General features: G+C 52.7%; 1 long non-coding RNA gene across 1 annotated transcript in view; it reads left to right on the forward strand.

Annotated features, from left to right (window-relative positions):
- LOC140425363 (uncharacterized) overlaps positions 1-26,159 on the forward strand; it is a 184,916-nt gene that overhangs the window by 138,881 nt on the left and 19,876 nt on the right. Inside the window, exon 5 of the long non-coding RNA XR_011947842.1 lies at positions 19,112-19,197. This is a non-coding gene — a long non-coding RNA (uncharacterized lncRNA). The remainder of the gene's footprint in view (positions 1-19,111; positions 19,198-26,159) is intronic.

Genomic DNA, 26,159 nt, shown 5'->3' on the forward strand with positions numbered 1-26,159 from the left:
CCAGCACAAAAAAGTCTATTCGCGAGTAGACTTTATGGACATCGGAGAAAAACGAGAACTCCTTACTCCTAGGTCTGCTAAATCTCCACGGGTCTACACCTCCCATCTGCTCCATAAAATCTTTAAGTACCTTGGCTGCTGCCGGCCTCCTTCTAGTCCTGGACTTCGACCTATCCAGCCCTGGTTCCAACACCGTATTAAAATCTCCCCCCATTATCAGCTTTCCCATCTCTTGGTCCGGAATGCGTCCTAGCATCCGCCTCATAAAATTGGCATCATCCCAGTTCGGGGCATATACGTTTACCAAAACCACCGTCTCCCCCTGTAGTTTGCCACTCACCATCACGTATCTGCCCCCGTTATCCGCCACTATTGTCTTTGCCTCGAACATTACCCGCTTCCCCACTAATATAGCCACCCCCCTGTTTTTCGCATCTAGCCCCGAATGGAACACCTGCCCCACCCATCCTTTGCGTAGCCTAACCTGGTCTATCAGTTTCAGGTGCGTTTCCTGTAACATAACCACATCTGCCTTAAGTTTCTTAAGGTGTGCGAGTACCCGTGCCCTCTTTATCGGCCCGTTCAGCCCTCTCACGTTCCACGTGATCAGCCGGGTTGGGGGGCTTCCTACCCCCCCCCCCCCCCCCCTGTCGATTAGCCATCCCCTTTTTCCAGCTCCTCACCCGGTTCCCACGCAGCTGTATCTCCCCCAGGCGGTGCCCCCCCGCCCATCCCCTCCCATACCAGCTCCTCCCTCTCCCCAGCAGCAGCAACCCAGTAATTCCCCCCTCCCACCCCCCCCCCCCGCTAGATCCCCCGCTAGCGTAATTACTCCCCCCATGTTGCTCCCAGAAGTCAGCAAACTCTGGCCGACCTCGGCTTCCCCCCGTGACCTCGGCTCGCACCGTGCGACGCCCCCTCCTTCCTGCTTCTCTATTCCCGCCATGATTATCATAGCGCGGGAACCAAGCCCGCGCTTCTCCCTTGGCCCCGCCCCCAATGGCCAACGCCCCATCTCCTCCACCTCCCCTCCTCCCCCCATCACCACCTGTGGAAGAGAGATAAGTTACCACATCGCAGGATTAGTACATAAAACTCCTCTTTCCCCCTTTTTAATCCCCCTCTTCGCCCCCCCCACATTCGCCCCACCACTTTGTTCAAACGTTCTTTTTAATAACCCGCTCATTCCAGTTTTTCTTCCACAATAAAAGTCCACGCTTCATCCGCCGTCTCAAAGTAGTGGTGCCTCCCTCGATATGTGACCCACAGTCTTGCCGGTTGCAGCATTCCAAATTTTATCTTCTTTTTATGAAGCACCGCCTTGGCCCGATTAAAGCTCGCCCTCCTTCTCGCCACTTCCGCACTCCAGTCTTGATAAACGCGGATCACCGCGTTCTCCCATTTACTGCTCCGAGTTTTCTTTGCCCATCTAAGGACCATTTCTCTATCCTTAAAACGGAGGAATCTCACCACTATGGCTCTGGGAATTTCTCCTGCTCTCGGTCCTCGCGCCATCACTCGGTATGTTCCCTCCACCTCCAACGGACCCGCCGGTGCCTCCGCTCCCATTAACGAGTGCAGCATTGTGCTCACATATGCCCCGACGTCCGCTCCCTCCGCACCTTCAGGAAGACCAAGAATCCTCAGGTTGTTCCTCCTTGCGTTGTTCTCCAGTGCCTCCAACCTTTCCACACATCGTTTCTGATGTGCCTCATGCGTCTCCGTCTTCACCACCAGGCCCTGTATGTCGTCCTCATTCTTGGCTGCCTTTGCCTTCACGACCCGAAGCTCCCGCTCCTGGGTCTTTTGTTCCTCCTTTAGCCCTTCGATCGCCTGTTGTATCGGGGCCAACAGCTCTTTCTTCATTTCCTTTTTGAGCTCTTCCACACAGCATTTCAAGAACTCTTGTTGTTCAGGGCCCCATGTTAAACTGCCACCTTCCGACGCCATCTTGGTTTTTGCTTGCCTTCCTTGCCGCTGTTCTACAGGATCCACTGCAATCCGGCCACTTTCCCCTTTTTTCATCCGTATCCAGGGGGGATTCCCTTCTGGTTTACCGCACAGTGTTTTTAGCCGTCAAAATTGCCGTTGGGGCTCCTATCAAGAGCCCAAAAGTCCGTTTCACCGGGAGCTGCCGAAACGTGCGACTCAGCTGGTCATCGCCGCACCCGGAAGTCTTGTTTGCACTTATAATAATAATCTTTATTATTGTCACAAATAGGCTTACATTAACACTGCAATTAAGTTACTGTGAAAATCTCCTCGTCACCACACTCTGGCGCCTGTTCGGAGACACAGAGGGAGAATTCAGAATGTCCAATTCACCGAACAAGCGCGTCTTTCGGAACTTGTGGGAGGAAACTGGAGCACCCGGAGGAAACCCACACAGACATAGAGTCATAGAATTTACAGTGCAGAAGGAGGCCATTCGGCCCATCGAGTCTGCACAAGCTCTTGGAAAGAGCACCCTACCCAAGGTCAACACCTCCACCCTATCCCCATAACCCAGTATCCCCACCCAACACTAAGGGCAATTTTGGACACTATGGGCAATTTAGCATGGCCAATCCACCTAACCTGCACATCTTTGGGCTGTGGGAGGAAACCGGAGCACCCGGAGGAAACCCACGCACACACTGGGAGGATGTGCAGACTCCGCACAGACAGTGACCCAAGCCGGAATCGAACCTGGGACCCTGGAGCTGTGAAGCATTTGTGCTATCCACAATGTTACCGTGCTGCCCATCTTGCACATAACCTGCACATCTTTCAACTGTGGGAGGAAACCGTGGCACCTGAAGGAAATCCACGCAGACACGGGGAGAAAGTGCAAGCTCCACAAGACAGTCACCCAAGGCCGGTATTGAACCCTGGACCTCGGTGCTGTGAGGGAGCAGTGCTAACCACTGTGCCATCGTGCTGACATGTATTTAATCCTATCCATGGAGTCATTGTTAGTGCAAATTCCTGATTTCAATTTTGTGACCCCCAGACATAGGAGGGCCATTAATGCTTACACTCATTGATGTTGCCTCTCACTGCTATGCTGTTTTCCTCAACTATTCTCTGTGGTAGCGTGTTCAACATTCTAGCTTCTCTGGCTAAAGAGATTTCTGAATTTCATTGTTGACTCCTTGGTGACTAAATTTTTGGGCTTTATTTTTGTTCTTATTTCTTACTCACAGTGGAAACACTCCATCATGGCCATTAATGCAGCAGTTGAGTATAGTTGCGGAGTGATTGATTTTAGTGGAAAAACAGCAGGCTGACTGCCATGCCTAGTTTCTGCTGCCATCACATGAAGCTTTTATTCATTCTCAGCCTCTCTTAAATTAGGATCTGATTTATGAAATGAAGTACTGTGGTGATCTCCCACCATTATGGAGTGAAAATGAACAGGTACACCAGGGCAGCAAAGGAGGAAATGAGGAGAAAAACTGATTCTGTGGATTTCTTAGAAGAATGCAAATATTCTATTTGTAGCAGAGCAGGATAGTAGTGGTTTATGTAAAATAGTTGGAGTGTATTTTGCCTGCGGAACTGTATTGGGTTCTTAGATAGATGGTATTCGCGGATTTTAAAATGTCATCGGAAGGTGTCAAATACGTCAGTGAGAAATGTTTGGTTTGGTGCAAGTTTGATTACAGGTGTAATAAAATTTGAGAATATTAAAGCAAAGAAATGTCATTTTTAACTTGGATTTACATTTATGCTGATTTCTACATGGACCATCTAGTTGGTTCTCATTTTCCTCCTCTCTCCTTAATGGACTTCAAGAATTGTTTTCAGAGGAAAATTCTACTTTTTTGTGTGCTTTGCTGACTGGGCCACCATTTATTGCCCATCCCTAATTGGTCTTGCGAAAGTGGTGGTGAGCTATCTTCTTGAACCGCTGCAGTATCTTTGGTGTAAATACACTCTGCTGTTAAGGAGGGAGTTCCAGGATTTTGACCCAGCATCAGTGAAGCATCAGCGCTATATATTATCAGGTCAGGATGGTGAGTGGCTTGGAGGGAATTTCCAGATGATGCTATTCCCATGCACCTGCTGCTCTCTACCATCTACCATCTAGATGGTAGTGGCTGTGGGTTTGGAAGGTGCTGTCTCAGGAAACTTGGTGAGTTTCTGCAGTGCGTCTTGTAGATGGTACACATGGCTGTCGCTATTCGGCGGTAGAGGATGCGAATGTTGGTTGAATGGGTTGCCAATGAAATAAGTTGCTTTGTCCTGGATCATGTCAAGCTTTTCGAGTGTTGGAGCTGCACTCATCCAGGCAAGGGGAGTGTATACCATCACCATTGTAGATAGTGGACAGACATTGGGGTGTCAGGAGGTGAGATACTTGCTGCAGGATTGCTAGCCTGTGACCTGCTCTTGTATCCACAGTATTTATATGGCTAGTCCAATTCAGTTTCTAGTTAATGGTATCCCCCAGGATACTGATAGTGGGGGATTCAGCGATGGTAATGCTATTGAATGTCAAGTGCAATGGCTAGATTCTCTTGTTGGAAATGGTCATTTCCTGGCACTTGTATGGTGCGATTGTTACGTGCCACTTGTCAGCCCAAAACTGCATACTGTCCAAATCCTGCTGCATTTGGACATGGGCTGCTTCAATATCTGAGGAGTTGCAAATGGTGCTGAGCATTGTGCAGTCATCAGCGAATATCCCCACTTCTGACCCTATAATAGAGGGAAGACCATTGTGAGCAGTTGAAGATGGTTGAGCCTAAGACCCTACCCTGAGGAACTCCTGCAGTGATGTCTTGGAGTATGATTCCAACTAGCGGAGAGTTTCCCCCACCCTGATTAACATTGACTCAGTTTTGCTCGAGCTCCTGTCATGTGAGAGTACATTTAAGAAATGGATGTTAAAGCAATGTACCTTTACGAAATGGAGCTGATCATATTACTGAAGTGATGTCAGAGGGTGGGGGGAGCTGAGCTCACTTCTGGGGCAAAACTCTCCGTTATCGGCGCAAAGTCCGCCGATCGGCGCAAAAAACGGCGCAAATCTGACTTGCGTCACGCCGGAAAAATGGTTCAAAAGTCTCCGGCCCGAAATGGGCTAGCAGCGACATGACGGGATCCGCGCTTGCGCACGTGGTTCACGCCGTGCAGCGTCATACACGCCGCACGGCGTGATGGCTCATAAGGCCGCGCTGCTCCCCCCCCACCCGACCGGAACACCCGACCGGAACACCCGACTGGATGGCTGGCCGCCGCTCAGCCACGAGGTTCCAGTCACGGGATGTGGAGGCACTCCTGGACGCAGAGGAGGGACGCCCTGTATCCCGGGCACGGCCACAGAGCTGCCCCACGCCACAGCCGGCGTCTGTGGAGGGAGGTGGCAGAGGCCATCACCGCTGCGGCCCTGACACCACGGACAGGCACCCAGTGCCACAAGAAGGTGAACAACCTCGTCAGAGCAGGCAGGGTGAGCCTACCCCATATCCCCCCTCCCCCATATCCCCCCTCCCCCATATCCCCCCTCCCCCATAATCCCACCCTCCCCCATATCCCCCTCCCCATATCCCCCCCTCCCCCATATCCCCCCTCCCCCATATCCCCCCTCCCCCATATCCCCCCTCCCCCATACCCCCCTCCCCCATATCCCCCCTCCCCCATATCCCCCCTCCCCCATATCCCCCCTCCCCATATCCCCCCTCCCCATATCCCCCCTCCCCCATATCCCCCCTCCCCCATATCCCCCATATCTCCAAGTGAATCCAGCCCTAACCTTAACCTCTGCAATGCACGCGCAACCGATGGCGTGCATTCATATACCTGCCTAACACTGTTGCCTTTTACCCCTGCCACCACCCCCACCCACCCCCCCGCCACAGGAGAAGTGCGCACACAACAATAGGGAGCATGTGAGGACTGGATGAGGCCCCGCTGATGAGAGGCCACTGACCGAATACGAGGAAAGGGCCCTGGAACTGGCTGGCGGACCTGACGACCGGGAGGTTGCTGATGCAGAGGTCGGGGGCATACTAGCAAGTGAGCCACCGACAGCCCGTCCCCATATCCCCCCTCCCCCATATCCCCCCTCCCCCATATCCCCCCTCCCCCATATCACCTGATCACTGCCTGCGTGTCTAACCATGCATGCTTCATTGTGTATCGCAGGAGCAAACGTCGAGGCACCCATCCCCGCAGGTGCAGACCGCCTGCAGGATGCCCCTCGGAGGCCACGGGAGACGGAGAGACCCGGACCCTCCAGCATGCGACGCCCGCAGGATGCTCCTCTCACACCACGGGAGACGGAGAGACCCGGACCCTCCGGCATGCGACGCCCGCAGGATGCCCCTCGCACACCACGGGAGACGGAGAGACCTGGAGCAACAGGGTGACGACACCCCCGTCACGTGCGGGAGCGACGACGCAGGCGTGTGCCACCCAGCGACGAGGGCGGCAGCCACAGGCCCCCGTCACATCCGAGCCAGGACACCACTACTCAGGTCACCACTACTCAGGTCACCACTACCCAGGACACCACTACCCAGGACACCACTACCCAGGACACCACTACCCAGGACACCACTACCCAGGACACCACTACCCAGGACACCACTACCCAGGACACCACTACCCAGGACACCCCTACCCGGGACAGCACTACCCAGGACACCCCTACCCGGGACAGCACTACCCAGGAAGACGAAATACCGGACAGTGACACAGAGTGGATGGGTGGAGACGAACCCCCACCCCAAAGTGCCACGGACTCAGAGTGGGACGAAGAGCACGACACAACGCCACTGCTGTCACCAACACCCTCCACCATCGCAGAAACACTCACCTCGGTTGGGCACTTTAGTGATGAGGCATCTGGTACACTCACTGGTGCGCACAACACAGCCGGTGGAGGTAGGAGCAGCAGAGGGGCCGGGCGGGCGGAGGGCAGCCCAGCCCAAGCGAACATCTGCCGCCCAGATGGATCCCGGGTTCCTGGAGTTTCCACACCCACATATAGATCCGATGCAACCACCGACCCGGAGACGAGCGAAGAGGGTGACGGCCGGCTTGTGGCGGCTGCAGTCGCAGGTGGAGGAGTCCACCTGCGTCCAGGAGCTGGAAGTGGTGCCGGTCATGCGTGTCACCCAGGCCGACACCACACGGGTGGCGTCCGCGGTGGAGGCAATGGGTGCGACGGTGTCAGACATGGGGAACGGCTTGCGAGGCCTGGGGCTTTGCGTGCAGGCGGCGTCTGTGGCCCAGGACATGGTTGCCCTCTCACAGGAAGCCATGAGCCAGTGCCAGCGCCAGATGGCAGAGACGCTCAACATCATAGCCCAGTCTCAGCAGGCCATGGCCCAGTTTCAGCAGGCCATAGCCCAGTCTCAGCAGGCCATAGCCCAGTCTCAGCAGGCCATGGCCCAGTCTCTGCAGGCCATCGCTGAGGGCATCGGCGCCAGTGGCCATGTGCGAGCCGGCGTCGCACTGTCACAGACAGGGTTTGCCAACCCCCTGGGCTCCATGGCTGCAAACCTGCAGACCCCTGTCGATACCAGCACGGGCCTCCAGGACTGGCAGCGCCAGATGCTGGGGGGGCGTCGGATGGCCAGTCCGTTCGCATCCCCCACCCATGTAGAGGCCTGGGGGCCATCGGGCACCCCGAGGGAGGAGGAGGTGGTGTGGTCCGTCCCGGGTCCCCCTGTAGGGGAGGTCCGGGAACACCGCGACACCTCGGACTTCTCCCCCCCCTCCCCCTTCCGTCCCAGGTGCATCGGGTGGGCAACGGGCAGGACAGGCTGGCAGCTCGCCATCCCAGTCGCCCGGGCCGCAGCCTGGCCCATCTAGGCCAGGACGCCCAGGAAAGGGATCCAGTGTCAGAGGGCAGGAATCACAGGAGTCCACCTCCAGTTCTGCTGTACCGTCTGGGGAACCACGTAGACGTAGTCAAAGGGCCAGTAAGGCCAAACAATTAGACACTGAGTAAGTTGGCACGGGTGCAGGGCACAGATGAGTTTTAGGGGCTAGGGCACGTGCATGAACTCGTTTGGTTATTAAAGTCAATGTTACACCTACAGAAGCTGCCTTTGTGCTCTGTCCAAAGCGTGCGGGGGTGTCATGTACGTTGAGCGCAAGTGTGTGTGTGAGGGGTGGTCTTCCCTCAGCCCCAAGTGAGTCTGCCCCCTTCCCCCTGGGCCGCCATCAACATCCCCCCGGGCAGAGGACGGGACCGTGCGCTGCAGTGTCACAGCCGCATGCAGGGATGGTCCGGGTGGATGGTGGTACTGTGGTCATGGGTCAGACATAGTCCAACGATGTGGAGCCAGAAGCTCACCGCAGGGCGGGTTGTCATCATCCTCCATGGCCTGCAATAGACACGCGTCCACCCGCAACTGTGTGAGCCCGGCCGTTGTGCCGCAGGTGGATCGGCAATGGGGGGGGTGGTGTGCATGCGGGTGGGTGGGGTTGGGGAGGGGGGTGAGGGTGCTGGGTGGTTGGATGGGTGGGGGGTGTGGGTGGTCGGCTGTTGCCATGGTGTGCGGCCTGTGGCCATACTACCCGATTCCCACGCCCATCTAGTCAGTGAAGCGGGCGGCTATCAGTCTGTCCTGTGCCCGCTGGGCCAGCCGGTAACGGTGGGCAGCCACCCGCCTGTGTCTAGCCCGTCTGCCCTGACCATTGCCCCCATCCCCCTCATCTGGGGAGGACTGCGCCTCTTCCTGCTGCTCCTCCACTCCGCCCTCCTCTGCCTGCGGCACATCGCCCCTCTGTTGGGCTATGTTGTGCAGGACGCAGCACACAATGATGCGGCCGACCCTATCTGACCGATACTGGAGGGCGCCCCCAGAGAGGTCCAGGCACCTGAAACGCATCTTCAGCACGCCAAAGCACCTCTCTATCACTCCCCTTGTCGCTACATGGGCATCATTGTAGCGGTTCTCCGCCTCATTGCGTGGCCTCCGTACAGGCGTCATCAGCCACGATCGCAATGTGTAGCCCCTGTCGCCCAGCAACCAGCCCCTCAGCCGGGGATGGCGTCCCTCGTGCATGCCGGGGATGGATGACCGCGACAACACTCATGAGTCGTGTACACTGCCTGGGTAACGGGCGCAGACGTGCAGGATCATCATGCGGTCGCAGATGGTCGCAGACCACCTGTATGTTCATCGAATAGGTCCCCTTCCTATTGGTGAACACGACCCTGTTATCTGCAGGTGGCCGCACGGCGACATGCATCCCATCGATCGCGCCCTGGACCATGGGGAACCCGGCCACGGCAGAGAAGCCCACGGCCCGGGTATCTTGGCTGGCCCGGTCCACAGGGAAGCGGATGTCGCGGTGCGCCATGGCATATAGGGCATCTGTCACTGCCCGGATGCACCGATGCACGCGATATGCCGGACAGGTCCCCACTAGGTGCCTGGAATGACCCCGTTGCATAAAGGTTCAGGGCCACCGTAACCTTGATGGACACGGGGAGAGGGTGTCCCCCGCCAGTGCCACGCGGTGACAGGTGTGCCAGCAGGTGGCAGATGTGTGCCACGGTTTCCCACCTCATCCGGAGTCTCCTCCTGCATTCCCGGTCTGTGAGGTCCTGGTATGACTGCCGGGGCCGGTACACACGGGGCGCCCTCGGGTGCCTCCGTTGCCGTGGGGCCGCGACGTCCTCCTCCCCCTCCTCGTCCTGTCGGTCAGGTGTCCCTCCAGCCTGGGCGGCTGCCGCCTGCCCCTCTGCGGCAGCCTGCGCCGCCTCTCTGGCACGCTCCTCCTCCTCATCCAGGGCAACATGGACATTAGCGGCTGCCGCACGGCGGCCAACATCGCTGGATGATCGGAAAACATGATGGCCTGGTGGGGGGGTGGGGGGGGGGGGGGAAACGACGACATGTCATCATTGACCATATCCCCTCCTTCCCCCCCAGCCAGGTGGCATGGACCGCATGGGTCCAACTGTTGGCGGCTGGCACCTGGCCAGGTGGACCAACTCACTTGCCCTCCCATCCCCCTCCCCGGCACGGACCCCCTATCCCCCTCCCCGGCACGGACCCCCCCATCCCCCTCCCCGGCACGGACCCCCCCCCCCATCCCCCTCCCCGGCACGGGCCCCCCCCCCCCATCATCCTCCCCGGCACGGACCCCCCCCATCCTCCCCGGCACCGACCTCCCCATCTTCCTCCCCGGCACGGACCCCAACCTCATCCCCGGCACGGACCCCCCATCCCCCTCCCCGGCACGGACCCCCCCATCCTCCTCCCCGGCACGGACCCCAACCTCCTCCCTGGCACGGACCCCCACCCCCCCATCCCCCTCCCCGGCACGGACCCCCCCCCATCCTCCTCCCCGGCACGGACCCCCCATCCCCCTCCCTGGCACGGACCCGCCATCCCCCTCCCTGGCACGGACCCCAACCTCCTCCCCGGCACGGACCCATCACCCTCCCCGGCACGGACCCCCTATCCCCCTCCCCGGCACGGACCCCCCATCCTCCTCCCCGGCACGGACCCCCCCATCCCCCTCCCCGGCACGGACTCCAACCTCCTCCCCGGCACGGACCCCACCCCCCATCCCCCTCCCTGGCACGGATCCCCCTCCCCGGCACGGACCCCAACCTCCTCCCCGGCATGGACCCATCCCCTTCCCCGGCACGGACCCCATCCCCCTCCCCGGCACGGACCCCCCCCCATCCCCCTCCCTGGCACGGACCCCCCCCATCCCCCTCCCTGGCACGGGCCCCCCCCCCCATCCTCCACCCCGGCACGGACCCCAACCTCCTCCCCGGCACGGACCCCCCATACCCCTCCCCGGCACGGACCCCAACCTCCTCCCCGGCACGGACCCCCCCCCCCATCCCCCTCCCCGGCACGGACGCCCCATCCCCCTCCCCGGCACGGACCCCCCCCATCCCCCTCCCCGGCACGGACCCCATTCCCCCATCCTCCTCCCCGGCACGGACCCCCCCATCCTCCTCCCCAGCACGGACCCCAACCTCTTCCCCGGTACGGACCCCCCCCCCCCATCCCCCTCCCCGGCACGGACCCCCCCCCCATCCCCCTCCCCGGCACGGACCACAACCTCCTCCCCGGCACGGACCCCCCATCCTCCTCCCCGGCACGGACCCCCCTCCCGGCACTCCCCCGGAGCCCAGCCCACTCTAACCACCCCCCCCCCCCCCGCCGCACACACACACACAACCCGAGACACACCTCTCCCCACACATTCAGACTGCGGCCACGCCATCGCCTGCCCAGCGGCCAACCCCCCAGGTCGTCACTCACCTCCACGCTGGTCGGCGTGAACCTGGAGCACAGGTTCACGCCGATGAAAAGGAGGTTTGATTTACGTCGACGTGAACGGTCATCACGTCGACGGGACTTCGGCCCATCCGGAAGGGAGAATATCGGCAGGGTCAAAATCGGCTGCCTTGCGCAGACCCGTGCCATTCTCCGATGTCAGCGGCGCCATTAACGCCCTGCCGACTTTTCTCCCTTCGGAGACTTCGGCAACCGGCGGGGACGGGATTCACGGCGGCCAACGGGCATTCTCCGACCCTCTGGGGGGTCGGAGAATGACGCCCCTGCTTTTTGAGTTTCAGTTTGAGAAGGCAGCTGGGAGTGTCTGTGTGTTTTGCTGTGAGCCGCATGAAGAAACACAGAGATGGTCTGCTGATTTCTGCAATCCAAAGACTATAAATATATTGAATGTAACCTTATGTGCTCCTACGTTTGAAGGTTTGAAGTCTTTTGGATGTTTTTTAAAAATATATATTTTATTAAAGTTTTTCGATCAAACAAAAATTTCCCATTTTACAACTTTGTAATAATATATACATTCATCATTTTTTAAATAAATAATATGCTGACTAACGGCAACTGCCAATAACAAAATAAGAAACAACAGAAATAATAACTAAAATAGCAACTTTGTGAAATCAAATATAAATAACTAATATATAAACACACACACAGAACCCCTGAAGACCCAAATGAGCCCTCCCTCCCCCCTGGGCTGCTGCTGCTGCCTGTCCTATTTTCCCTTATCGCTCTGCGAGATAGTCGAGGAACGGTTGCCACCGCCCGGTGAACCCCTGAGCCGAACCTCTTAATGCATATTTTATCCGCTCCAGTTTTATAAACCCTGCCGTGTCGTTGATCCAGGCCTCCACACCCGGGGGCTTAGCTTCTTTCCACATAAGTAGAATCCTTCGCCGGGCTACTAGGGACGCAAAGGCCAACACATCGGCCTCTCTCGCCTCCTGCACTCCCGGCTCATCTGCAACCCCAAATATAGCCAACCCCCAGCTTGGTTTGACCCGGACCCCCACCACCTTCGAGATCACTTTTGCCACACCCACCCAGAACCCATGCAATACCGACATGACCAAAACATGTGGGTGTGGTTCGCCGGGCTTCCCGCGCATCTTCCGCACCTATCTTCCACTCCAAAAAACCTACTCAGCCTTGCTCCCGTCATATGCGCCCTGTGTAGAACCTTGAATTGGATCAGGCTGAGCCTGGCACACGAGGACGAAGAGTTTACCCTATTTAGGGCATCTGCCCACAGCCCCTCCTCAATCTCTTCCCCCAGCTCCTCCTCCCATTTTCCTGCAATTTCGCAATTCCTGCTCGCTGCCAAGATTTAAATCCCCCATCTATCCTTCCTGGGACGAACCTATGGTTGTTCCTTATCGGGGGCCACACTGAGGCACCCGTCACTCCCTTATGTCGTCTCCGCTGCCCCCAGATTTTCAGAGTTGCCACCACCACTGGGTTTGTGGTGTATTTTTTCTGGGAGAACGGCAACGGCGCCGTCGCCAGTGCTTTTAAGCTAGTTCCCCTACAGGATGCCATCTCCAATCTTTTCCACGCCGCTCCCTCCCCTTCCCTCATCCACTTACATATCAGTGGCACGTTGGCGGCCCAATAATAATCACTTAGACTCGGCAGTGCCAGTCCCCCCCTGTCCCTACTGCGCTGCAGGAACCCCCTCTTTACTCTTGGGGTCTTTCCAGCCCACACAAAGCTCATGATACTCTTGTCCACCTTCTTAAAAAAGGCCTTTGTAATCAGTACAGGGAGGCACTGGAACACAAAAAGAAACCTCGGAAGGACCACCATTTTAACCGCCTGCACCCTGCCCGCCAATGACAGGGGCGCCATGTCCCACCTCCTAAAGTCCTCTTCCATCTGCTCTACCAGTCGTGCCAAGTTAAGCTTATGCAAGGTTCCCCAGTTCCTGGCCACCTGGATCCCTAAATACTGGAAATCTCTTCTTACCCTCCTCAACGGTAAATCGTCTATTCCCCTGCACTGTTCCCCCGGGTGCATCACAAACAGTTCACTCTTCCCCATATTCAATTTATATCCTGAAAATTCTCCAAACTCCCTGAGTGTCTGCATTATCTCAGGCATCCCCTCCACTGGGTCCGCGACATATAACAACAAATCATCCGCGTATAATGACATCCGATGCTCTTCTCCTCCTCTAAGTACCCCCTCCACTTCCTAGAGCCCCTCAGCGCTATGGCCAATGGCTCAATTGGCAACGCAAACAGTAACGGGGACAGGGGACATCCCTGTCTTGTACCCCTATATAGTCAGAAGTGGTCAGATCGTTGCCTATTTGTAATCACACTTGCCACCGGGGTCCTGTACAGGAGCTGAACCCATCTAATGAACCCCCCTCCAAATCCAAATCTCCTCAGTACTTCCCACAGGTAGTCCCACTCCACTCTATCAAATGCTTTCTCTGCATCCATCGCCACCACTATCTCCGCCCCCCCCTCCGGTGGGGGCATCATCATCGCCCCCAACAGCCTTCGTATGTTAGCATTCAATTGCCTCCCTTTAACAAACCCCGTTTGATCATCATGCACCACCCCAGGGACACAGTCCTCTATCCTCGTCGCCATCACCTTGGCCAAAAGCTTGGCATCTACGTTCAAGAGGGAAATAGGCCTGTATGACCCGCACTGCAGCGGGTCTTTGTCTCTTTTCAGGATCAGCGATATCGTCGCCTCCGACATCGTCGGGGGTAGTGTCCCCCTTTCCCTTGCCTCATTAAAGGTTCTCGTCAGAAGTGGGGCCAGCAGGTCCACGTATTTCCTATAGAACTCCACCGGGAACCCATCCGGTCCTGGGGCCTTCCCTGCCTGCATGTTTCCAATTCCTTTTACCACCTCCTCCACCTCAATCTGCGCTCCCAGTCCAGTCATCTCCTGTTCCTCAACCTTCGGGAACTCCAGCTGGTCTAGGAAACGCATCATTCCCTCTTTCCCTTCCGGGGGTTGAGCCTTATATAGCCTCTCGTAAAATGCCGAAAACACCCCATTCACCCTGTCCGCTCCCCGTTCCATCTTTCCCTCCTCGTCTCTAACCCCTCCGATCTCTCTCGCCGCCCCCCTCTTCCTAAGTTGTTGGGCCAGCAGCCGGCTCGCCTTCTCTCCATATTCATACTGCACTCCCTGTGCCTTCCTCCATTGTGCCTCCGCTTTACCCGTGGTCAACATGTCAAAGTCCGTGTGCAATCTCCGTCTTTCCCTGTATAGCCCTTCATCTGGAGCCTCCGCATATTGCCTATCCACCCTCAAAATCTCCCCTAACAATCTCTCCCTTTCTTTACCCTCTTGTTTCTCCTTATGTGCCCTGATGGAGATCAGCTCCCCTCTAACCACCGCCTTCAGCGCCTCCCAGACCACTCCCACCTGGACCTCTCCGTCATCATTGATCTCTAGGTACCTTTCAATACAACCCCTCACCCTTACACATACCCCCTCGTCCGCCAACAGTCCCATATCTAATCTCCAGAGTGGGCGCTGCTCCTTTTCCTCTCCTACTTCCAGATCTACCCAATGTGGGGCATGATCTGAAATGGCTATAGCCGAATACTCCGTTCCAGCCACCTTTGGGATCAGCGCCCTTCCCAGGACAAAGAAGTCTATCCGGGAGTACACTTTGTGGACATGGGAGAAGAAGGAAAACTCTTTACTCCTTGGTCTAGTAAATCTCCAGGGATCCACTCCTCCCAACTGCTCCATAAAGCCCTTAAGCACCTTGGCCGCTGCCGGCCTCCTCCCGGTCCTAGATCTGGACCGGTCCAGCCCTGGCTCCAGCAGCGTGCTGAAGTTCCCCCCCATTACCAACTTTCCCATCTCCAGGTCCGGGATGCGCCCCAACATACGCTTCATAAAGTTCGCATTACCCCAGTTCGCGGCATATACGTTCACCAGCACCACCGCCTCACCTTGCAATCTGCCACTCACCATCACGTATCTACCCCCACTGTTGTCTTCGCCTCAAACAATACCCGTTTCCCCACCAGTATTGCCACCCCTCTATTTTTCGCATCCAAGCCCGAGTGGAATACCTGTCCCACCCATCCTTTTCTTAATCTGACCTGATCCGCCAGTTTCAGGTACGTCTCCTGAAGCATGACCACATCTGCCTTTAGGTGTGCAAATACCCTTGCCCTCTTAATCGGCCCATTCAACCCTCTCACGTTCCACGTGATCAACCGGGTTGGGGGGCTCTTTACCCCCCCCCCCCCCCTCGTCGACTAGCCATCCCCTTTTTTAGACCAGCTCCTGACCCGGTTCCCACGCACCCGCTTATTCCCCGGACGGTGCCCTCCCATCCTGACCATCCCATCCCGTAACAGCTCCCCCTTCCCCTTAGCAGCAGCAACCCAGTTACCCCCCCCCCCCCCCGCTAGATCCCTCTCTAGCTTAGTTGCTCCCCCCATATTGCTCCCGGAAGTCAGCAAACCCCGGCTGACCTCGGCTTCCCCCGTTTATCCTTAGCCTCCCATTATGTGAGGCCCCCTCCTTCCTGCGCCCTCTTTTCCCGCCACAATTTCCATAGCGCGGGAACAAAGCCCGCGCTTCCCTCTCGGCCCCGCCCCTGATGGCGCAGCTCCCTCTCTCCTTCCCCCTCCCCTTCCCCACCGGCGCCCACATTTCTTCGTGTCCCCCCCCCCCTTCGAGGGGAAAGGAAATTTTCCCCCATCTGATTCACAGTCCCTTGCCACCACCTCGCTACTTCATTTCAAACACTCTTTCTCAAATCTAGTCCAACTTCTCCTCTTCAATAAATGTCCACGCCTCCTCTGCCGTCTCGAAGTAATGGTGTTTACCCTGGTGTGTAACCCACAGTCTTGCCGGCTGTAACATTCCGAATTTCACTTTTCTCTTGTGGAGCACCGCCTTGGCCCGATTGAAACTCGCCTTCCTCTCGCCACCTCCGCACTCCAATCCTGATACACGCGGATCACCGCGTTCTCCCACCTGCTGCTCCGTGTCTTTTTCGCCCATCTCAGGACCATCTCCCTGTCCTTGTAGCGGTGGAACCTCACTACTATTGCTCGAGGTATTTCTCCTGCCTTTGCTCTTCTCACGAGGACTCAGTACACTCCCTCCACTTCCAGGGGTCCCGTCGGGGCCTCAGCTCCCATTAAGGTATGGAGCATCGTGCTCACATACGCCCCAACGTCCGCTCCCTCTGCCCCTTCGGGAAGACCCACGATTTGTAAGTTCTTCCTCCTCGTGCTATTTTCCAGGGCTTCCAGTCTCTCCATACACCTCTTATGCAGTGCCTCGTGCGTCTCCGTCTTCGCCACCAAGCCCTGTATCTCGTCCTCATTTTTGGCAGCTTTTGCCTTCACTCCACGGAGCTCCATCTCTTGGGTCTTCTGCGCCTCCTTTAACCCCTCAATCGCCTGCAGCATCGGCGCCAGCACCTCCTTCTTGAGCTCCTCCACACATCGCCGGAGGAACTCCTGTTGTTCCAGGCCCCATACCAACTGGCCTCCCTCCGCCGCCATCTTGCTTCTCACTTCCCTTCTTTGCCGCTGCTCCAGAGGATCCTCCACAATCTGGCCACTATTATCTCTTCTATCCATTCACATCCGGGGGGACTCCCTTCTATGTCGTCTCACAGTGGGTTTAGCCTTCGAAAATTGCCGTTGGGGCTCCCCATAAGAGCCCAAAAGTCCGTTAAAACGGGAGGTGCCGAAACGTGCGACTTAGCTGGCCATCGCCGCACCCGGAAGTCCGTCTTTTGGATGTTTAAAGGATTATTTAGTGTTGTAGTCTTTTGGGGTTTCTTTGAAGTAATGGGTGTTAAGATATTCAATGTTTGTTTTAAAAGGGTTAACTTGAGTTCATAGAATAAACATTGTTTTGTTTTAAAAAACACTTGTCCATTTCTGCAGTATCACACCTGGAGAGTACGCCGTGAGCTTCCCACACCACAATCTATTAAAAGTTGTGGGTCGGTTGAACTCCATGAAACATTTTGAGGTTCTGTAAACCCGGACCTATAACACTCCTTAAAGCTGCACTGGGTCAAATGTGGCCTTGCTGTCAAGGGCAGCACTCTCACCTCACCTCCGAAGTTCAACTCCTTTTTTTTCCATGTTTAAACCAAGGCTGTAATGAGGTCAGGAGCTGAGTGACCCTGATGGAACGAAAACTGAACATTAGTGAACCGATTATTGATAATCAAATGCCGCTTGATCACATTGTTGATGAACCATTCCATCACTTAACTGATGATAGAGATTTAATTGATGGGGCAATAATTGAGTTGGATTTGTCCTGCTTTTTGTGTAAAGGACATTGCTGGGTAAATGCCAGTGTTATAGCTGTACTTGAAAAGCTTGGCTAGGGACATACTAAGTTCTGGAGCACGAGTCTTCAGTACTATTGCCAGAATATTATCCAGGCCCAGAGTCTTTGCAGTATCCAATGCCTTCAGCCATTTTTGATATCACATGAGCGAATCAAATTGGCTGCACCATCTGTGATGTTGAGGACCTCTGGAGGAGGCCGAGATGGATAATCCACTCAACACCTCTAGCTGAAGATTGTTGCAAATGCCTCAACCTTGCTTTTGAGATGATGTGCTGGGCTCCCCCATCATCTAGGATGGGCCCCAACACCAAGTCCACAAAGTGTAGAGCATGATCGGAAATAGCTATTGCCTCATCCCAGAAAGGAGAGACCTACCCACCACAAAGAAAGTCAATTTGAGAGTAGACCTGATGGACGTGAGAGATAAAAGAAACGTCCTTCTCACTCAGATGTAAAAATCTCCACGGTTTTGGGCCTTAAGTTTTTATCTTGTTTGCTAGTAAGGAATTTTCCCAGGAATCCTGGAGAGTTATTGGACAGTAAAACTGATAAGATTTTTCTGTAATGTTTCTTGAATATTTCTTTATCGGATATGAAACAATTAAAAATAGAAGAAAAATGGTTGTGTGGATGACAGTTGAGCATTATCCAATTGTAATAAGTTTTTTTGCTTTCCAATTGACATAGGAAGCAGTATTGTTGTGTTGACTGATGAATCTCTGCAGGGTCATGAATTATAGAATTTACAGTGCAGAAGGATGCCATTCAGCCCATCGAGTCTGCACCGGCCCTTGGAAAGAGCACCCTGCCCAAGCCTACACCTCCATTCTATCCCTGTAACCCAGGAAACTCACCCAACCTTTTTTATTGGACACAAAGGGCAATTTGGCATGAGCACTCCACCTGACCTGCGCATCTTTGGACTGTGTGAGGAAACCCTCGCAGACACAGAGGAACATGCAGACTCTGCACAGACAGTGACCCAAGCCGGGAATCGAACCCGGGTCCCTGGAGCTGTGAAGCAACAGTGCTAACCACTGTGCTAACGTGTGGGCAAGCATGTGAAAAGGCTCCAGGAATACACAAACACCTTGCGTTTATGTGGGGCCTTGAGTGAGGAGAGAGAGAGAGGTAGCAAGGCTTAAGAGGTTTAAAAAGGAAATTGAAAATCTTAGAGCCTAGGCAACTGAAAGCATGGCCACTGACCTTGCTGGGGCAATGGAAATCAAGGGTGCATTCGAGACCAGAATTGGAGAACAGTGGGAATTTAGAAAAGATGTTGGGATGAAGCGATAGGAAAGAGGATGACCATGGGAGAATTTTAACACAAGAATGCGAATTAGCTTGCTAGATTCTTTGTACAGAATTCAGTAAGTTTCCTTTCAGACTTTATAATATTCTCCAAATTGTAAACCCTAGGATCTGAAATGTTACTATGTTCATGGTAGAGATTTTCAATGTGTCATAGAATTTGGTTACATAATTTCTATATACTGTTTAACACAAGTGTTTTATTTTAATTTCTAGAGTGCATCATGAATAAAGTGGAGGGCAAGCTTGAGCAGATGATACCATGAAGAAAAGCTCACAGGTCCTCTATCACCAACTATCGAGTAAGAATTATGTACATTATTGACTTTGCATGAAGCACAGGAATTGTTTGCAATGTAGATGACTTATATACCAAATCAAAATTTTGGTTATTAGATGTAGAAACAAGTTAACAGGATAAAAAGAAATTGAAAAAGAATTTGCTTTTTAAAAAAAGCAAGAAGGTAAGAGCCCATGGGATTCAGGACAATTTGGCAAATTAAATCCAAAAGTGGCTCAATAACGGGAGGCAGAGGGTGATGGTTGAAGGTTGGTTTTGTGACTAGAAGCTTGTGCCCAATAATGTCTTGCATGGAATGGTGCTGGGTCCCTTTCTGTTTGTGGTGTACATTAATGATCTAGACTTGAATGTAGGGGCTATGATCAATAGGTTTGCAGATAACATGAAAATTGGTGATGTAGTAAATAGTGAGGAGGAAAGCCTTAGATTACAGGGCAATATAGTCGAGCTGGTCAGAGAGGCAAAACAGTGGTAAATGGAAGTTAGTGTGAGGTATTGCATTTTGGGATGACTAACCAAAGCAGGGGGGTTATGATGGGGTTGTATAAAGCACTTGTTAGGCCATAGTTCAAGTACTGTGCAGTTCTGGTCGTCGCACTACAGAAAGAATGTAATTGCAGTTGAGAGGATGCAGAGGAGATATCGTCTGGGTTGGAGCGTTTCGGCTATGAAGAGAGTCTGGTTCGGCTGAGGTTGTTTTCCTTCGAGCGGACTTGAGTGAGGTGTACAAAATTGAGGGACATAGATAGGGTAGATGGGAAGAAACCTTTCCCTTTAGTAGAGGTGTCAACAACCAGACAGCATAGATTTAAGGTAAGGGGCAAGAGACTTGGACGGGAAAAAAAACTTTTTGACCCAGAGGGTGGTGGGAATCTGGAACTCTCTACCTTAAAGGGTGGTAGAGGTGGAACACTCACAACGTTTAAGAAGCATTTAGATAAGCATTTGAAATGCCATAGCATGCAAGCCTATGGACCACGTGCTGGAAAATGCAATTAGAATAGATAGGTGCTTGATGACTTGCTTGATAACCGTAAGACATAGGGGCAGAATTAGGCCACTCGGCCCATCGAGTCTGCTCCACCATTCAATCCTGGCTGATATTTATCTCATTCCATTCTCATGCCTTCTCCCCATAACCCCTGATCCTCTTAATAATCAAGAACCTATCTACCTCTGTCCGAAAGACTCTCAGTGATTTGGCCTCCACAGACCTCTGCGGCAAAGTGTTTCACAGATTCACCACCTCTGGCTGAAGAAATTCCTCCTCAACTCTGTTTTAAAGGATTGTCCCTTTAGTCTGAAATTGTGTCCTCTGCTTCTAGTTTTTCCTACAAGTGGAAACATTCTCTCCACGTCCACTCTATCCAGGCTCGCAGTATCTTCCAAATCATTAATGTATATTGTGAAAAGTTGTGGTCCCAGCACCGACCCTTGAGGCACACTACTAGTCACTTGCTGCCATCCTGAAAAAGACCCCTTTATCCCCACTCTCTGTCCTCTGCCAGCCAGCCAATCCTCTATCCATGCTGGGATCTTACCCTTAACACCATGGGCTCTTAACTTATTTAACAGTCTTCTATGCGGCACCTTGTCAAAAGCCTTCTGGAAATCTAAATAAATCACGTCCACTGGTTCTCCTGTCTAACGTCCTTGTTACTTCCTCAAAGAACTATAACAGATTTGTCAGACATGACCTCCCTTTGACAAAGCCGTGCTGACTCAGTCCTATTTTAACATGCACTTCCAAGTACTCTGCGATTTCATCTTTAATAATGGACTCTAAAATCTTACCAATGACTGAAGTCAGGCTAACTGGCCTATAATTTCCCTTCTTCTGCCTTGCTCCCTTCTTAACTCGCAGTGTTACATTTGCCACTTTCCAGTCCTCTGGGCCCTTCCTACCTCCACTGATTCCTGAAAGATCACCACCAATGCCTCCACAATCTCCTCAACGTATCTCTTTTAGAACCCTGCGGTGTAGTTCATCCGGTCCAGATGATCTATCTACCTGCAGGCCTTTCAGTTTCCCCAGAACCTTCTCCTTAGTGATGGTCACTGCACTCACCTCTGCCCCCCTGATTCTCCTGGTGCTCTGGCATCCCACTGGTGTCTTCCACCGTGACGATTGACGTAAAGTAACTATTCCAGTTCCTCTGCTATTTCTTTGTTACCTATTGTTACTTCTCCAATCACATTGTCCAGTGGTCCAATGTCTATTTTTGCCTCTCTCTTCCTTTTATACATTGAAAAAAATGCTTCCTATCTTCCTTTATATTATTAGCTAGCTTGTACTCCTATTTCATTTTCTCCCCCTTGTTGCTTTTTTAGTTGTCCTCTGATCGCTTTAAAAGACTTCCCAATTCTCTGGCTTCCCAATAATTCTCGCCACTTTGTATGCTTTTTCTTTTGCTTTTATGCTGTCCTTGATTTCCTTCATCAGCCATAGATACCTTGTCCTGCCCTTAGCATGTTTCCGCCTCCTTGGGGTGAATTTCTGCTGTGCCTCCCAACCCCCAAAAATTCCTGCCATTGCTATTCCACTGTCTTCCCTGCTAGGCTCCTTTTCCAATCAACTCTGGCAAGCTCCTCCCTCATGTCTTTGTAGTTAGCCAAATTTAAATGTAATACCGTTACACCTGATTGCAACTTCTCCCTCTAAAATTGCAAGGTAAATTCTATCATATTGTGGTCACTGCTCCCGAAGGGTTCCTTCACCTTAAGCTCCCTAATCAAGTCTGCCTCATTACACATCACCAAATCCTGAATTGCCTGTTCCCTAGTAAGCTCTGTCTCAAGCTGCTCCAAAAAAAATCTTGGACATTCCACAAATTATTTTTCTTGGGATCCACGACCAACCTGATTTTCCCAGTCCACCTGCATAGTGAAGTCCCCCATGATTATTGTAATATTGCCTTTTTTACATGCCTTTCGATCTCCTGATTTATTTTCTGCCCCACATCCTGACTACTGCTAGGGAGCCTGTACATAACTCCCATCAGGGTCTTTTTACCTTTGTGATTCCTCAACTCTACCCACAGAGATTCAATGTCTTCTGATCATTTCTCGCTCCTTGCTATCAATTTAACTAGATTCCTTACTAACAATGCAACCCCGCCCCCTTTGCTCATCTGCCTGTCCTTTTGATAGGACACATATCCTTGAATAGTTAGATCCCAGCCGTTATCCACTTGCAGCCACGTCTCTGTGACGTCCACAACATTGTACCGGCCAATTTCAATGTGCGCAACAAGCTCATTTACCTTGTTCCGTATACTGCGCGCATTTAGGTACAACACCCTCAATCCTGCATTGATCCTTCTCACACTTGTCACCTTTTTTGCTCTGCCTGAGAGTGATGTTGTTTTATTTTGGTTCTATATTTCTCCTTCAAGTTATTACACCTTCTGAGCGAACATTCTGGTTCCCACCCTCCTGCCATACTAGTTTAAATCCTCCCGAGTGACTAGCAAACCTCCAAGCCAGGATACCGGTGCCCCTCCAGTTTAGATGCAACCCGTCCTTCTTGTACAGGTCCCACTTGTCCCGGAAGAGATCCCAATGGTCCAAAAATCTGAAACCCTTCCTCCTACACCACCATTTAGCCACGTGTTTAGCTGCTCTATTCTCCTATTTCTAGCCTCACTGGCACATGGCACAGGGAGTAATCCTGAGATTAAAACCCTCGAGGCCCTGCTTTTTAGCTTACTGCCTAACTCCCTGAACTCCTTCTGCAGAAGGATCTCATGACTCTTCCTACCTATGTCGTTAGCACCTATGTGTACTACGACCTCTGGCTGTTCACCCTCCCCCTTCATAGAACATAGAACATTACAGCGCAGTATAGGCCGAAGGGCCCTCGATGTTGCGCCGACCTGTGAAACCACTCTAAAGCCCATCAACACTATTCCCTTATCGTCCATATGTCTATCCAATGACCATTTGAATACCCTTAGTGTTGGCGAGTCCACTACTGTTGCAGGCAGGGCATTCCACACCCTTACTACTCTCTCAGTAAAGAACCTACCTCTGACCTCTGTCTTATATCTATCTCCCCTCAATTTAAAGCTATTTCCCCTCGTGCTAGACATCACCATCCGAGGAAAAAGGCTCTCACTGTCCACCCTATCCAATCCTCTGATCATCTTGTACGCCTCAATTAAGTCACCTCTTAACCTTCTTCTCTCTAATGAAAACAGCCTCAAGTCCCTCAGCCTTTCCTCATAAGATCTTCCCTCCATACCAGGCAACATTCTGGTAAATCTCCTCTGCACCCTTTCCAATGCTTCCACATCCTTCCTATAATGCGGTGACCAGAATTGCACGCAATACTCCAAATGCGGCCGCACTAGAGTTTTGTACAGCTGCAACATGACCTCATGGCTCCGAAACTCAATCCCTCTACCAATAAAAGCTAACACACCGTACGCCTTCTTAACAACCCTCTCAACCTGAGTGGCAACTTTCAGGGATCTATGTACGTGGACACCGAGATCTCTCTGCTCATCCACATTGCCAAGAATCTTACCATTAGCCCAGTACTCTGTCTTCCTGTTATTCCTTCCAAAATGAATCACCTCACACTTTTCTGCATTCAACTCCATTTGCCACCTCTCAGCCCAGCACTGCAGCTTATCTCTGTCCCTCTGTAACTTGTAACATCCTTACGCACTGTCCACAACTCCACCGACTTTAGTGTCATCTGCAAATTTACTCACCCATCCTTCTACGCCCTCCTCCAGGTCATTTATAAAAATGACAAACAGCAGTGGCCCCAAAACAGATCCTTGTGGTACACCACTAGTAACTGGACTCCAGTCTGAACACTTCCCATCAATCACCACCCTTTGTCTTCTTCCAGCTAGCCAATTTCTGATCCAAACTGCTAAATCTCCCTGAATCCCATGCTTCCGTATTTTCTGCAGTAGCCTACCATGGGGAACCTTATCAAACGCTTTACTGAAATCCATATACACCACATCAACTGCTTTACCCTCATCCACCTGTTCGGTCACCTTCTCAAAGAACTCAATAAGGTTTGTGAGGCACGACCTACCCTTCACGAAACCGTGTTGACTATGTCTAATCAAATTATTCCTTTCCAGATGATTATACACCCTTTCTCTTATAAACCTTTCCAAGATTTTTCCCACAACAGAAGTAAGGCTCACTGGTCTATAGTTACCGGGGTTGTCTCTACTCCCCTTCTTGAACAAGGGGACAACATTTGCTATCCTCCAGTCTTCTGGCACTATTCCTGTTAACAAAGATGACTTAAAGATCAAAGCCAAAGGCTCAGCAATCTCCTCCCTAGCTTCCCAAAGAATCCTAGGATAAATCCCATCCGGCCCAGGGGACTTTTCTATTTTCACCCTTTCCAGAATTGTTAACACCTCCTCCTTATGAACCTCAAGCCCTTCTAGTCTAGTAGCGTGAATCTCAGTATTCTCCTCGACAACATTGTCTTTTTCCTGTGTGAATACTGACGAAAAATATTCATTTAGCACCTCTCCTATCTCCTCGGACTCCAAGCACAACTTCCCACTACTGTCCTTGACTGGCCCTACTCTTATCCGAGTCATTCTTTTATTCCTGACATATCTATAGAAAGCTTTCGGGTTATCCTTGATCCTACCTGCCAAAGACTTCTCATGTCCCCTCCTGGCTCTTCTTAGCTCTCTCTTAAGGTCCTTCCTAGCTAACTTGTAACTCTCGAGCGCCCTTACTGAACCTTCATGTCTCATCTTTACATACGCCTCCTTCTTCCTCTTGACAAGTGTTTCAACTGCCTTAGTAAACCACGGTTCCCTTGCTCGACCACTTCCTCCCTGCCTGACAGGCACATACTTATCAAGGACACGCAGTAGCTGTTCCTTGAACAAGCTCCACATTTCCATTGTGCCCATCTCCTGCAGTTTTCCTCTCCATCTGATGCATCCTAAGTCTTGCCTTATCGCATCATAATTGCCTTTCCACCAGATATAATTCTTGCCCTGCGGTATTTACCTATCCCTTTCCATCACTAAAGTAAACGTAATCGAATTGTGGTCACTATCACCAAAGTGCTCACCTACCTCCAAATTTAACACCTGTCCTGGCTCATTACCCAGTACCAAATCCAATATGGCCTCGCCTCTTGCTGGCCTCGTTCAGAGACTTCCTTTTTATATAAATGTTTTTTATTGGGTTTTTGAACATATTTGCCATTATGTACACAGGATATGATATATATATATATATATTTAGAAGAAGAGAAGGGCACACCCACACAAATCACAAAGGGAAAGAAAGAAAAAGAAAAAAAGGAAACAACACGAGAGAAATACAAAATCAATTATTTACACACTTAAGTAGGCATCTGTTTGTGGAGGGAAGGGGTGCGGAGACTGGAGGGGGGGGGCCAGATATACATTTGGGTGCCGGAGAGACAATTACAGAGGGCAATACTCGAATGGGTCTGGTGCTGGTGTTGTCCCTTGCTTCTCCCGGACGGCTTTCGCTGCCGTTGTCGTCTCGTGCTCACTTCCGCTTATATTCTCCTTTTTCTCTGTTCCTGTGGATGCCAAGTTTGTTAACGTTTCCCTGCCTCTCGCCCCCCCCCCACCTCCCTGGCTCTCCTCTAGTGTTCCCTCTCTCTTCCCTCCCCCCCCCCCCCGGTCTATCTCTCCCTCTCAAGCTTTGGCTACTGTCCCCTGTTTCTTGGCTACCTGGCTATTCTTCTGCTTGTTTGTTGGCCACAAACAGGTCCCGGAACAATTGCGTGAACCCTCCCACGTTCTGTGGAAGCCATCGTCTGACCCTCGGATGGCGAATTTGATTTTCTCCATTTGTGAGATTCCGAGAGATCGGACAGCCAGTCTGCAGCTTTGGTTGGTGCTACTGACCGCCAGCCAAACAGGATTATACAGCGGGCGATCAGGGAGGCAATGGCAAGGGCGTCTGCCCTCCTCCCAGGAATAGATC

The sequence above is a fragment of the Scyliorhinus torazame genome, chromosome 6, assembly GCF_047496885.1.
Source record: "Scyliorhinus torazame isolate Kashiwa2021f chromosome 6, sScyTor2.1, whole genome shotgun sequence".
NCBI lineage: Eukaryota > Metazoa > Chordata > Chondrichthyes > Carcharhiniformes > Scyliorhinidae > Scyliorhinus > Scyliorhinus torazame.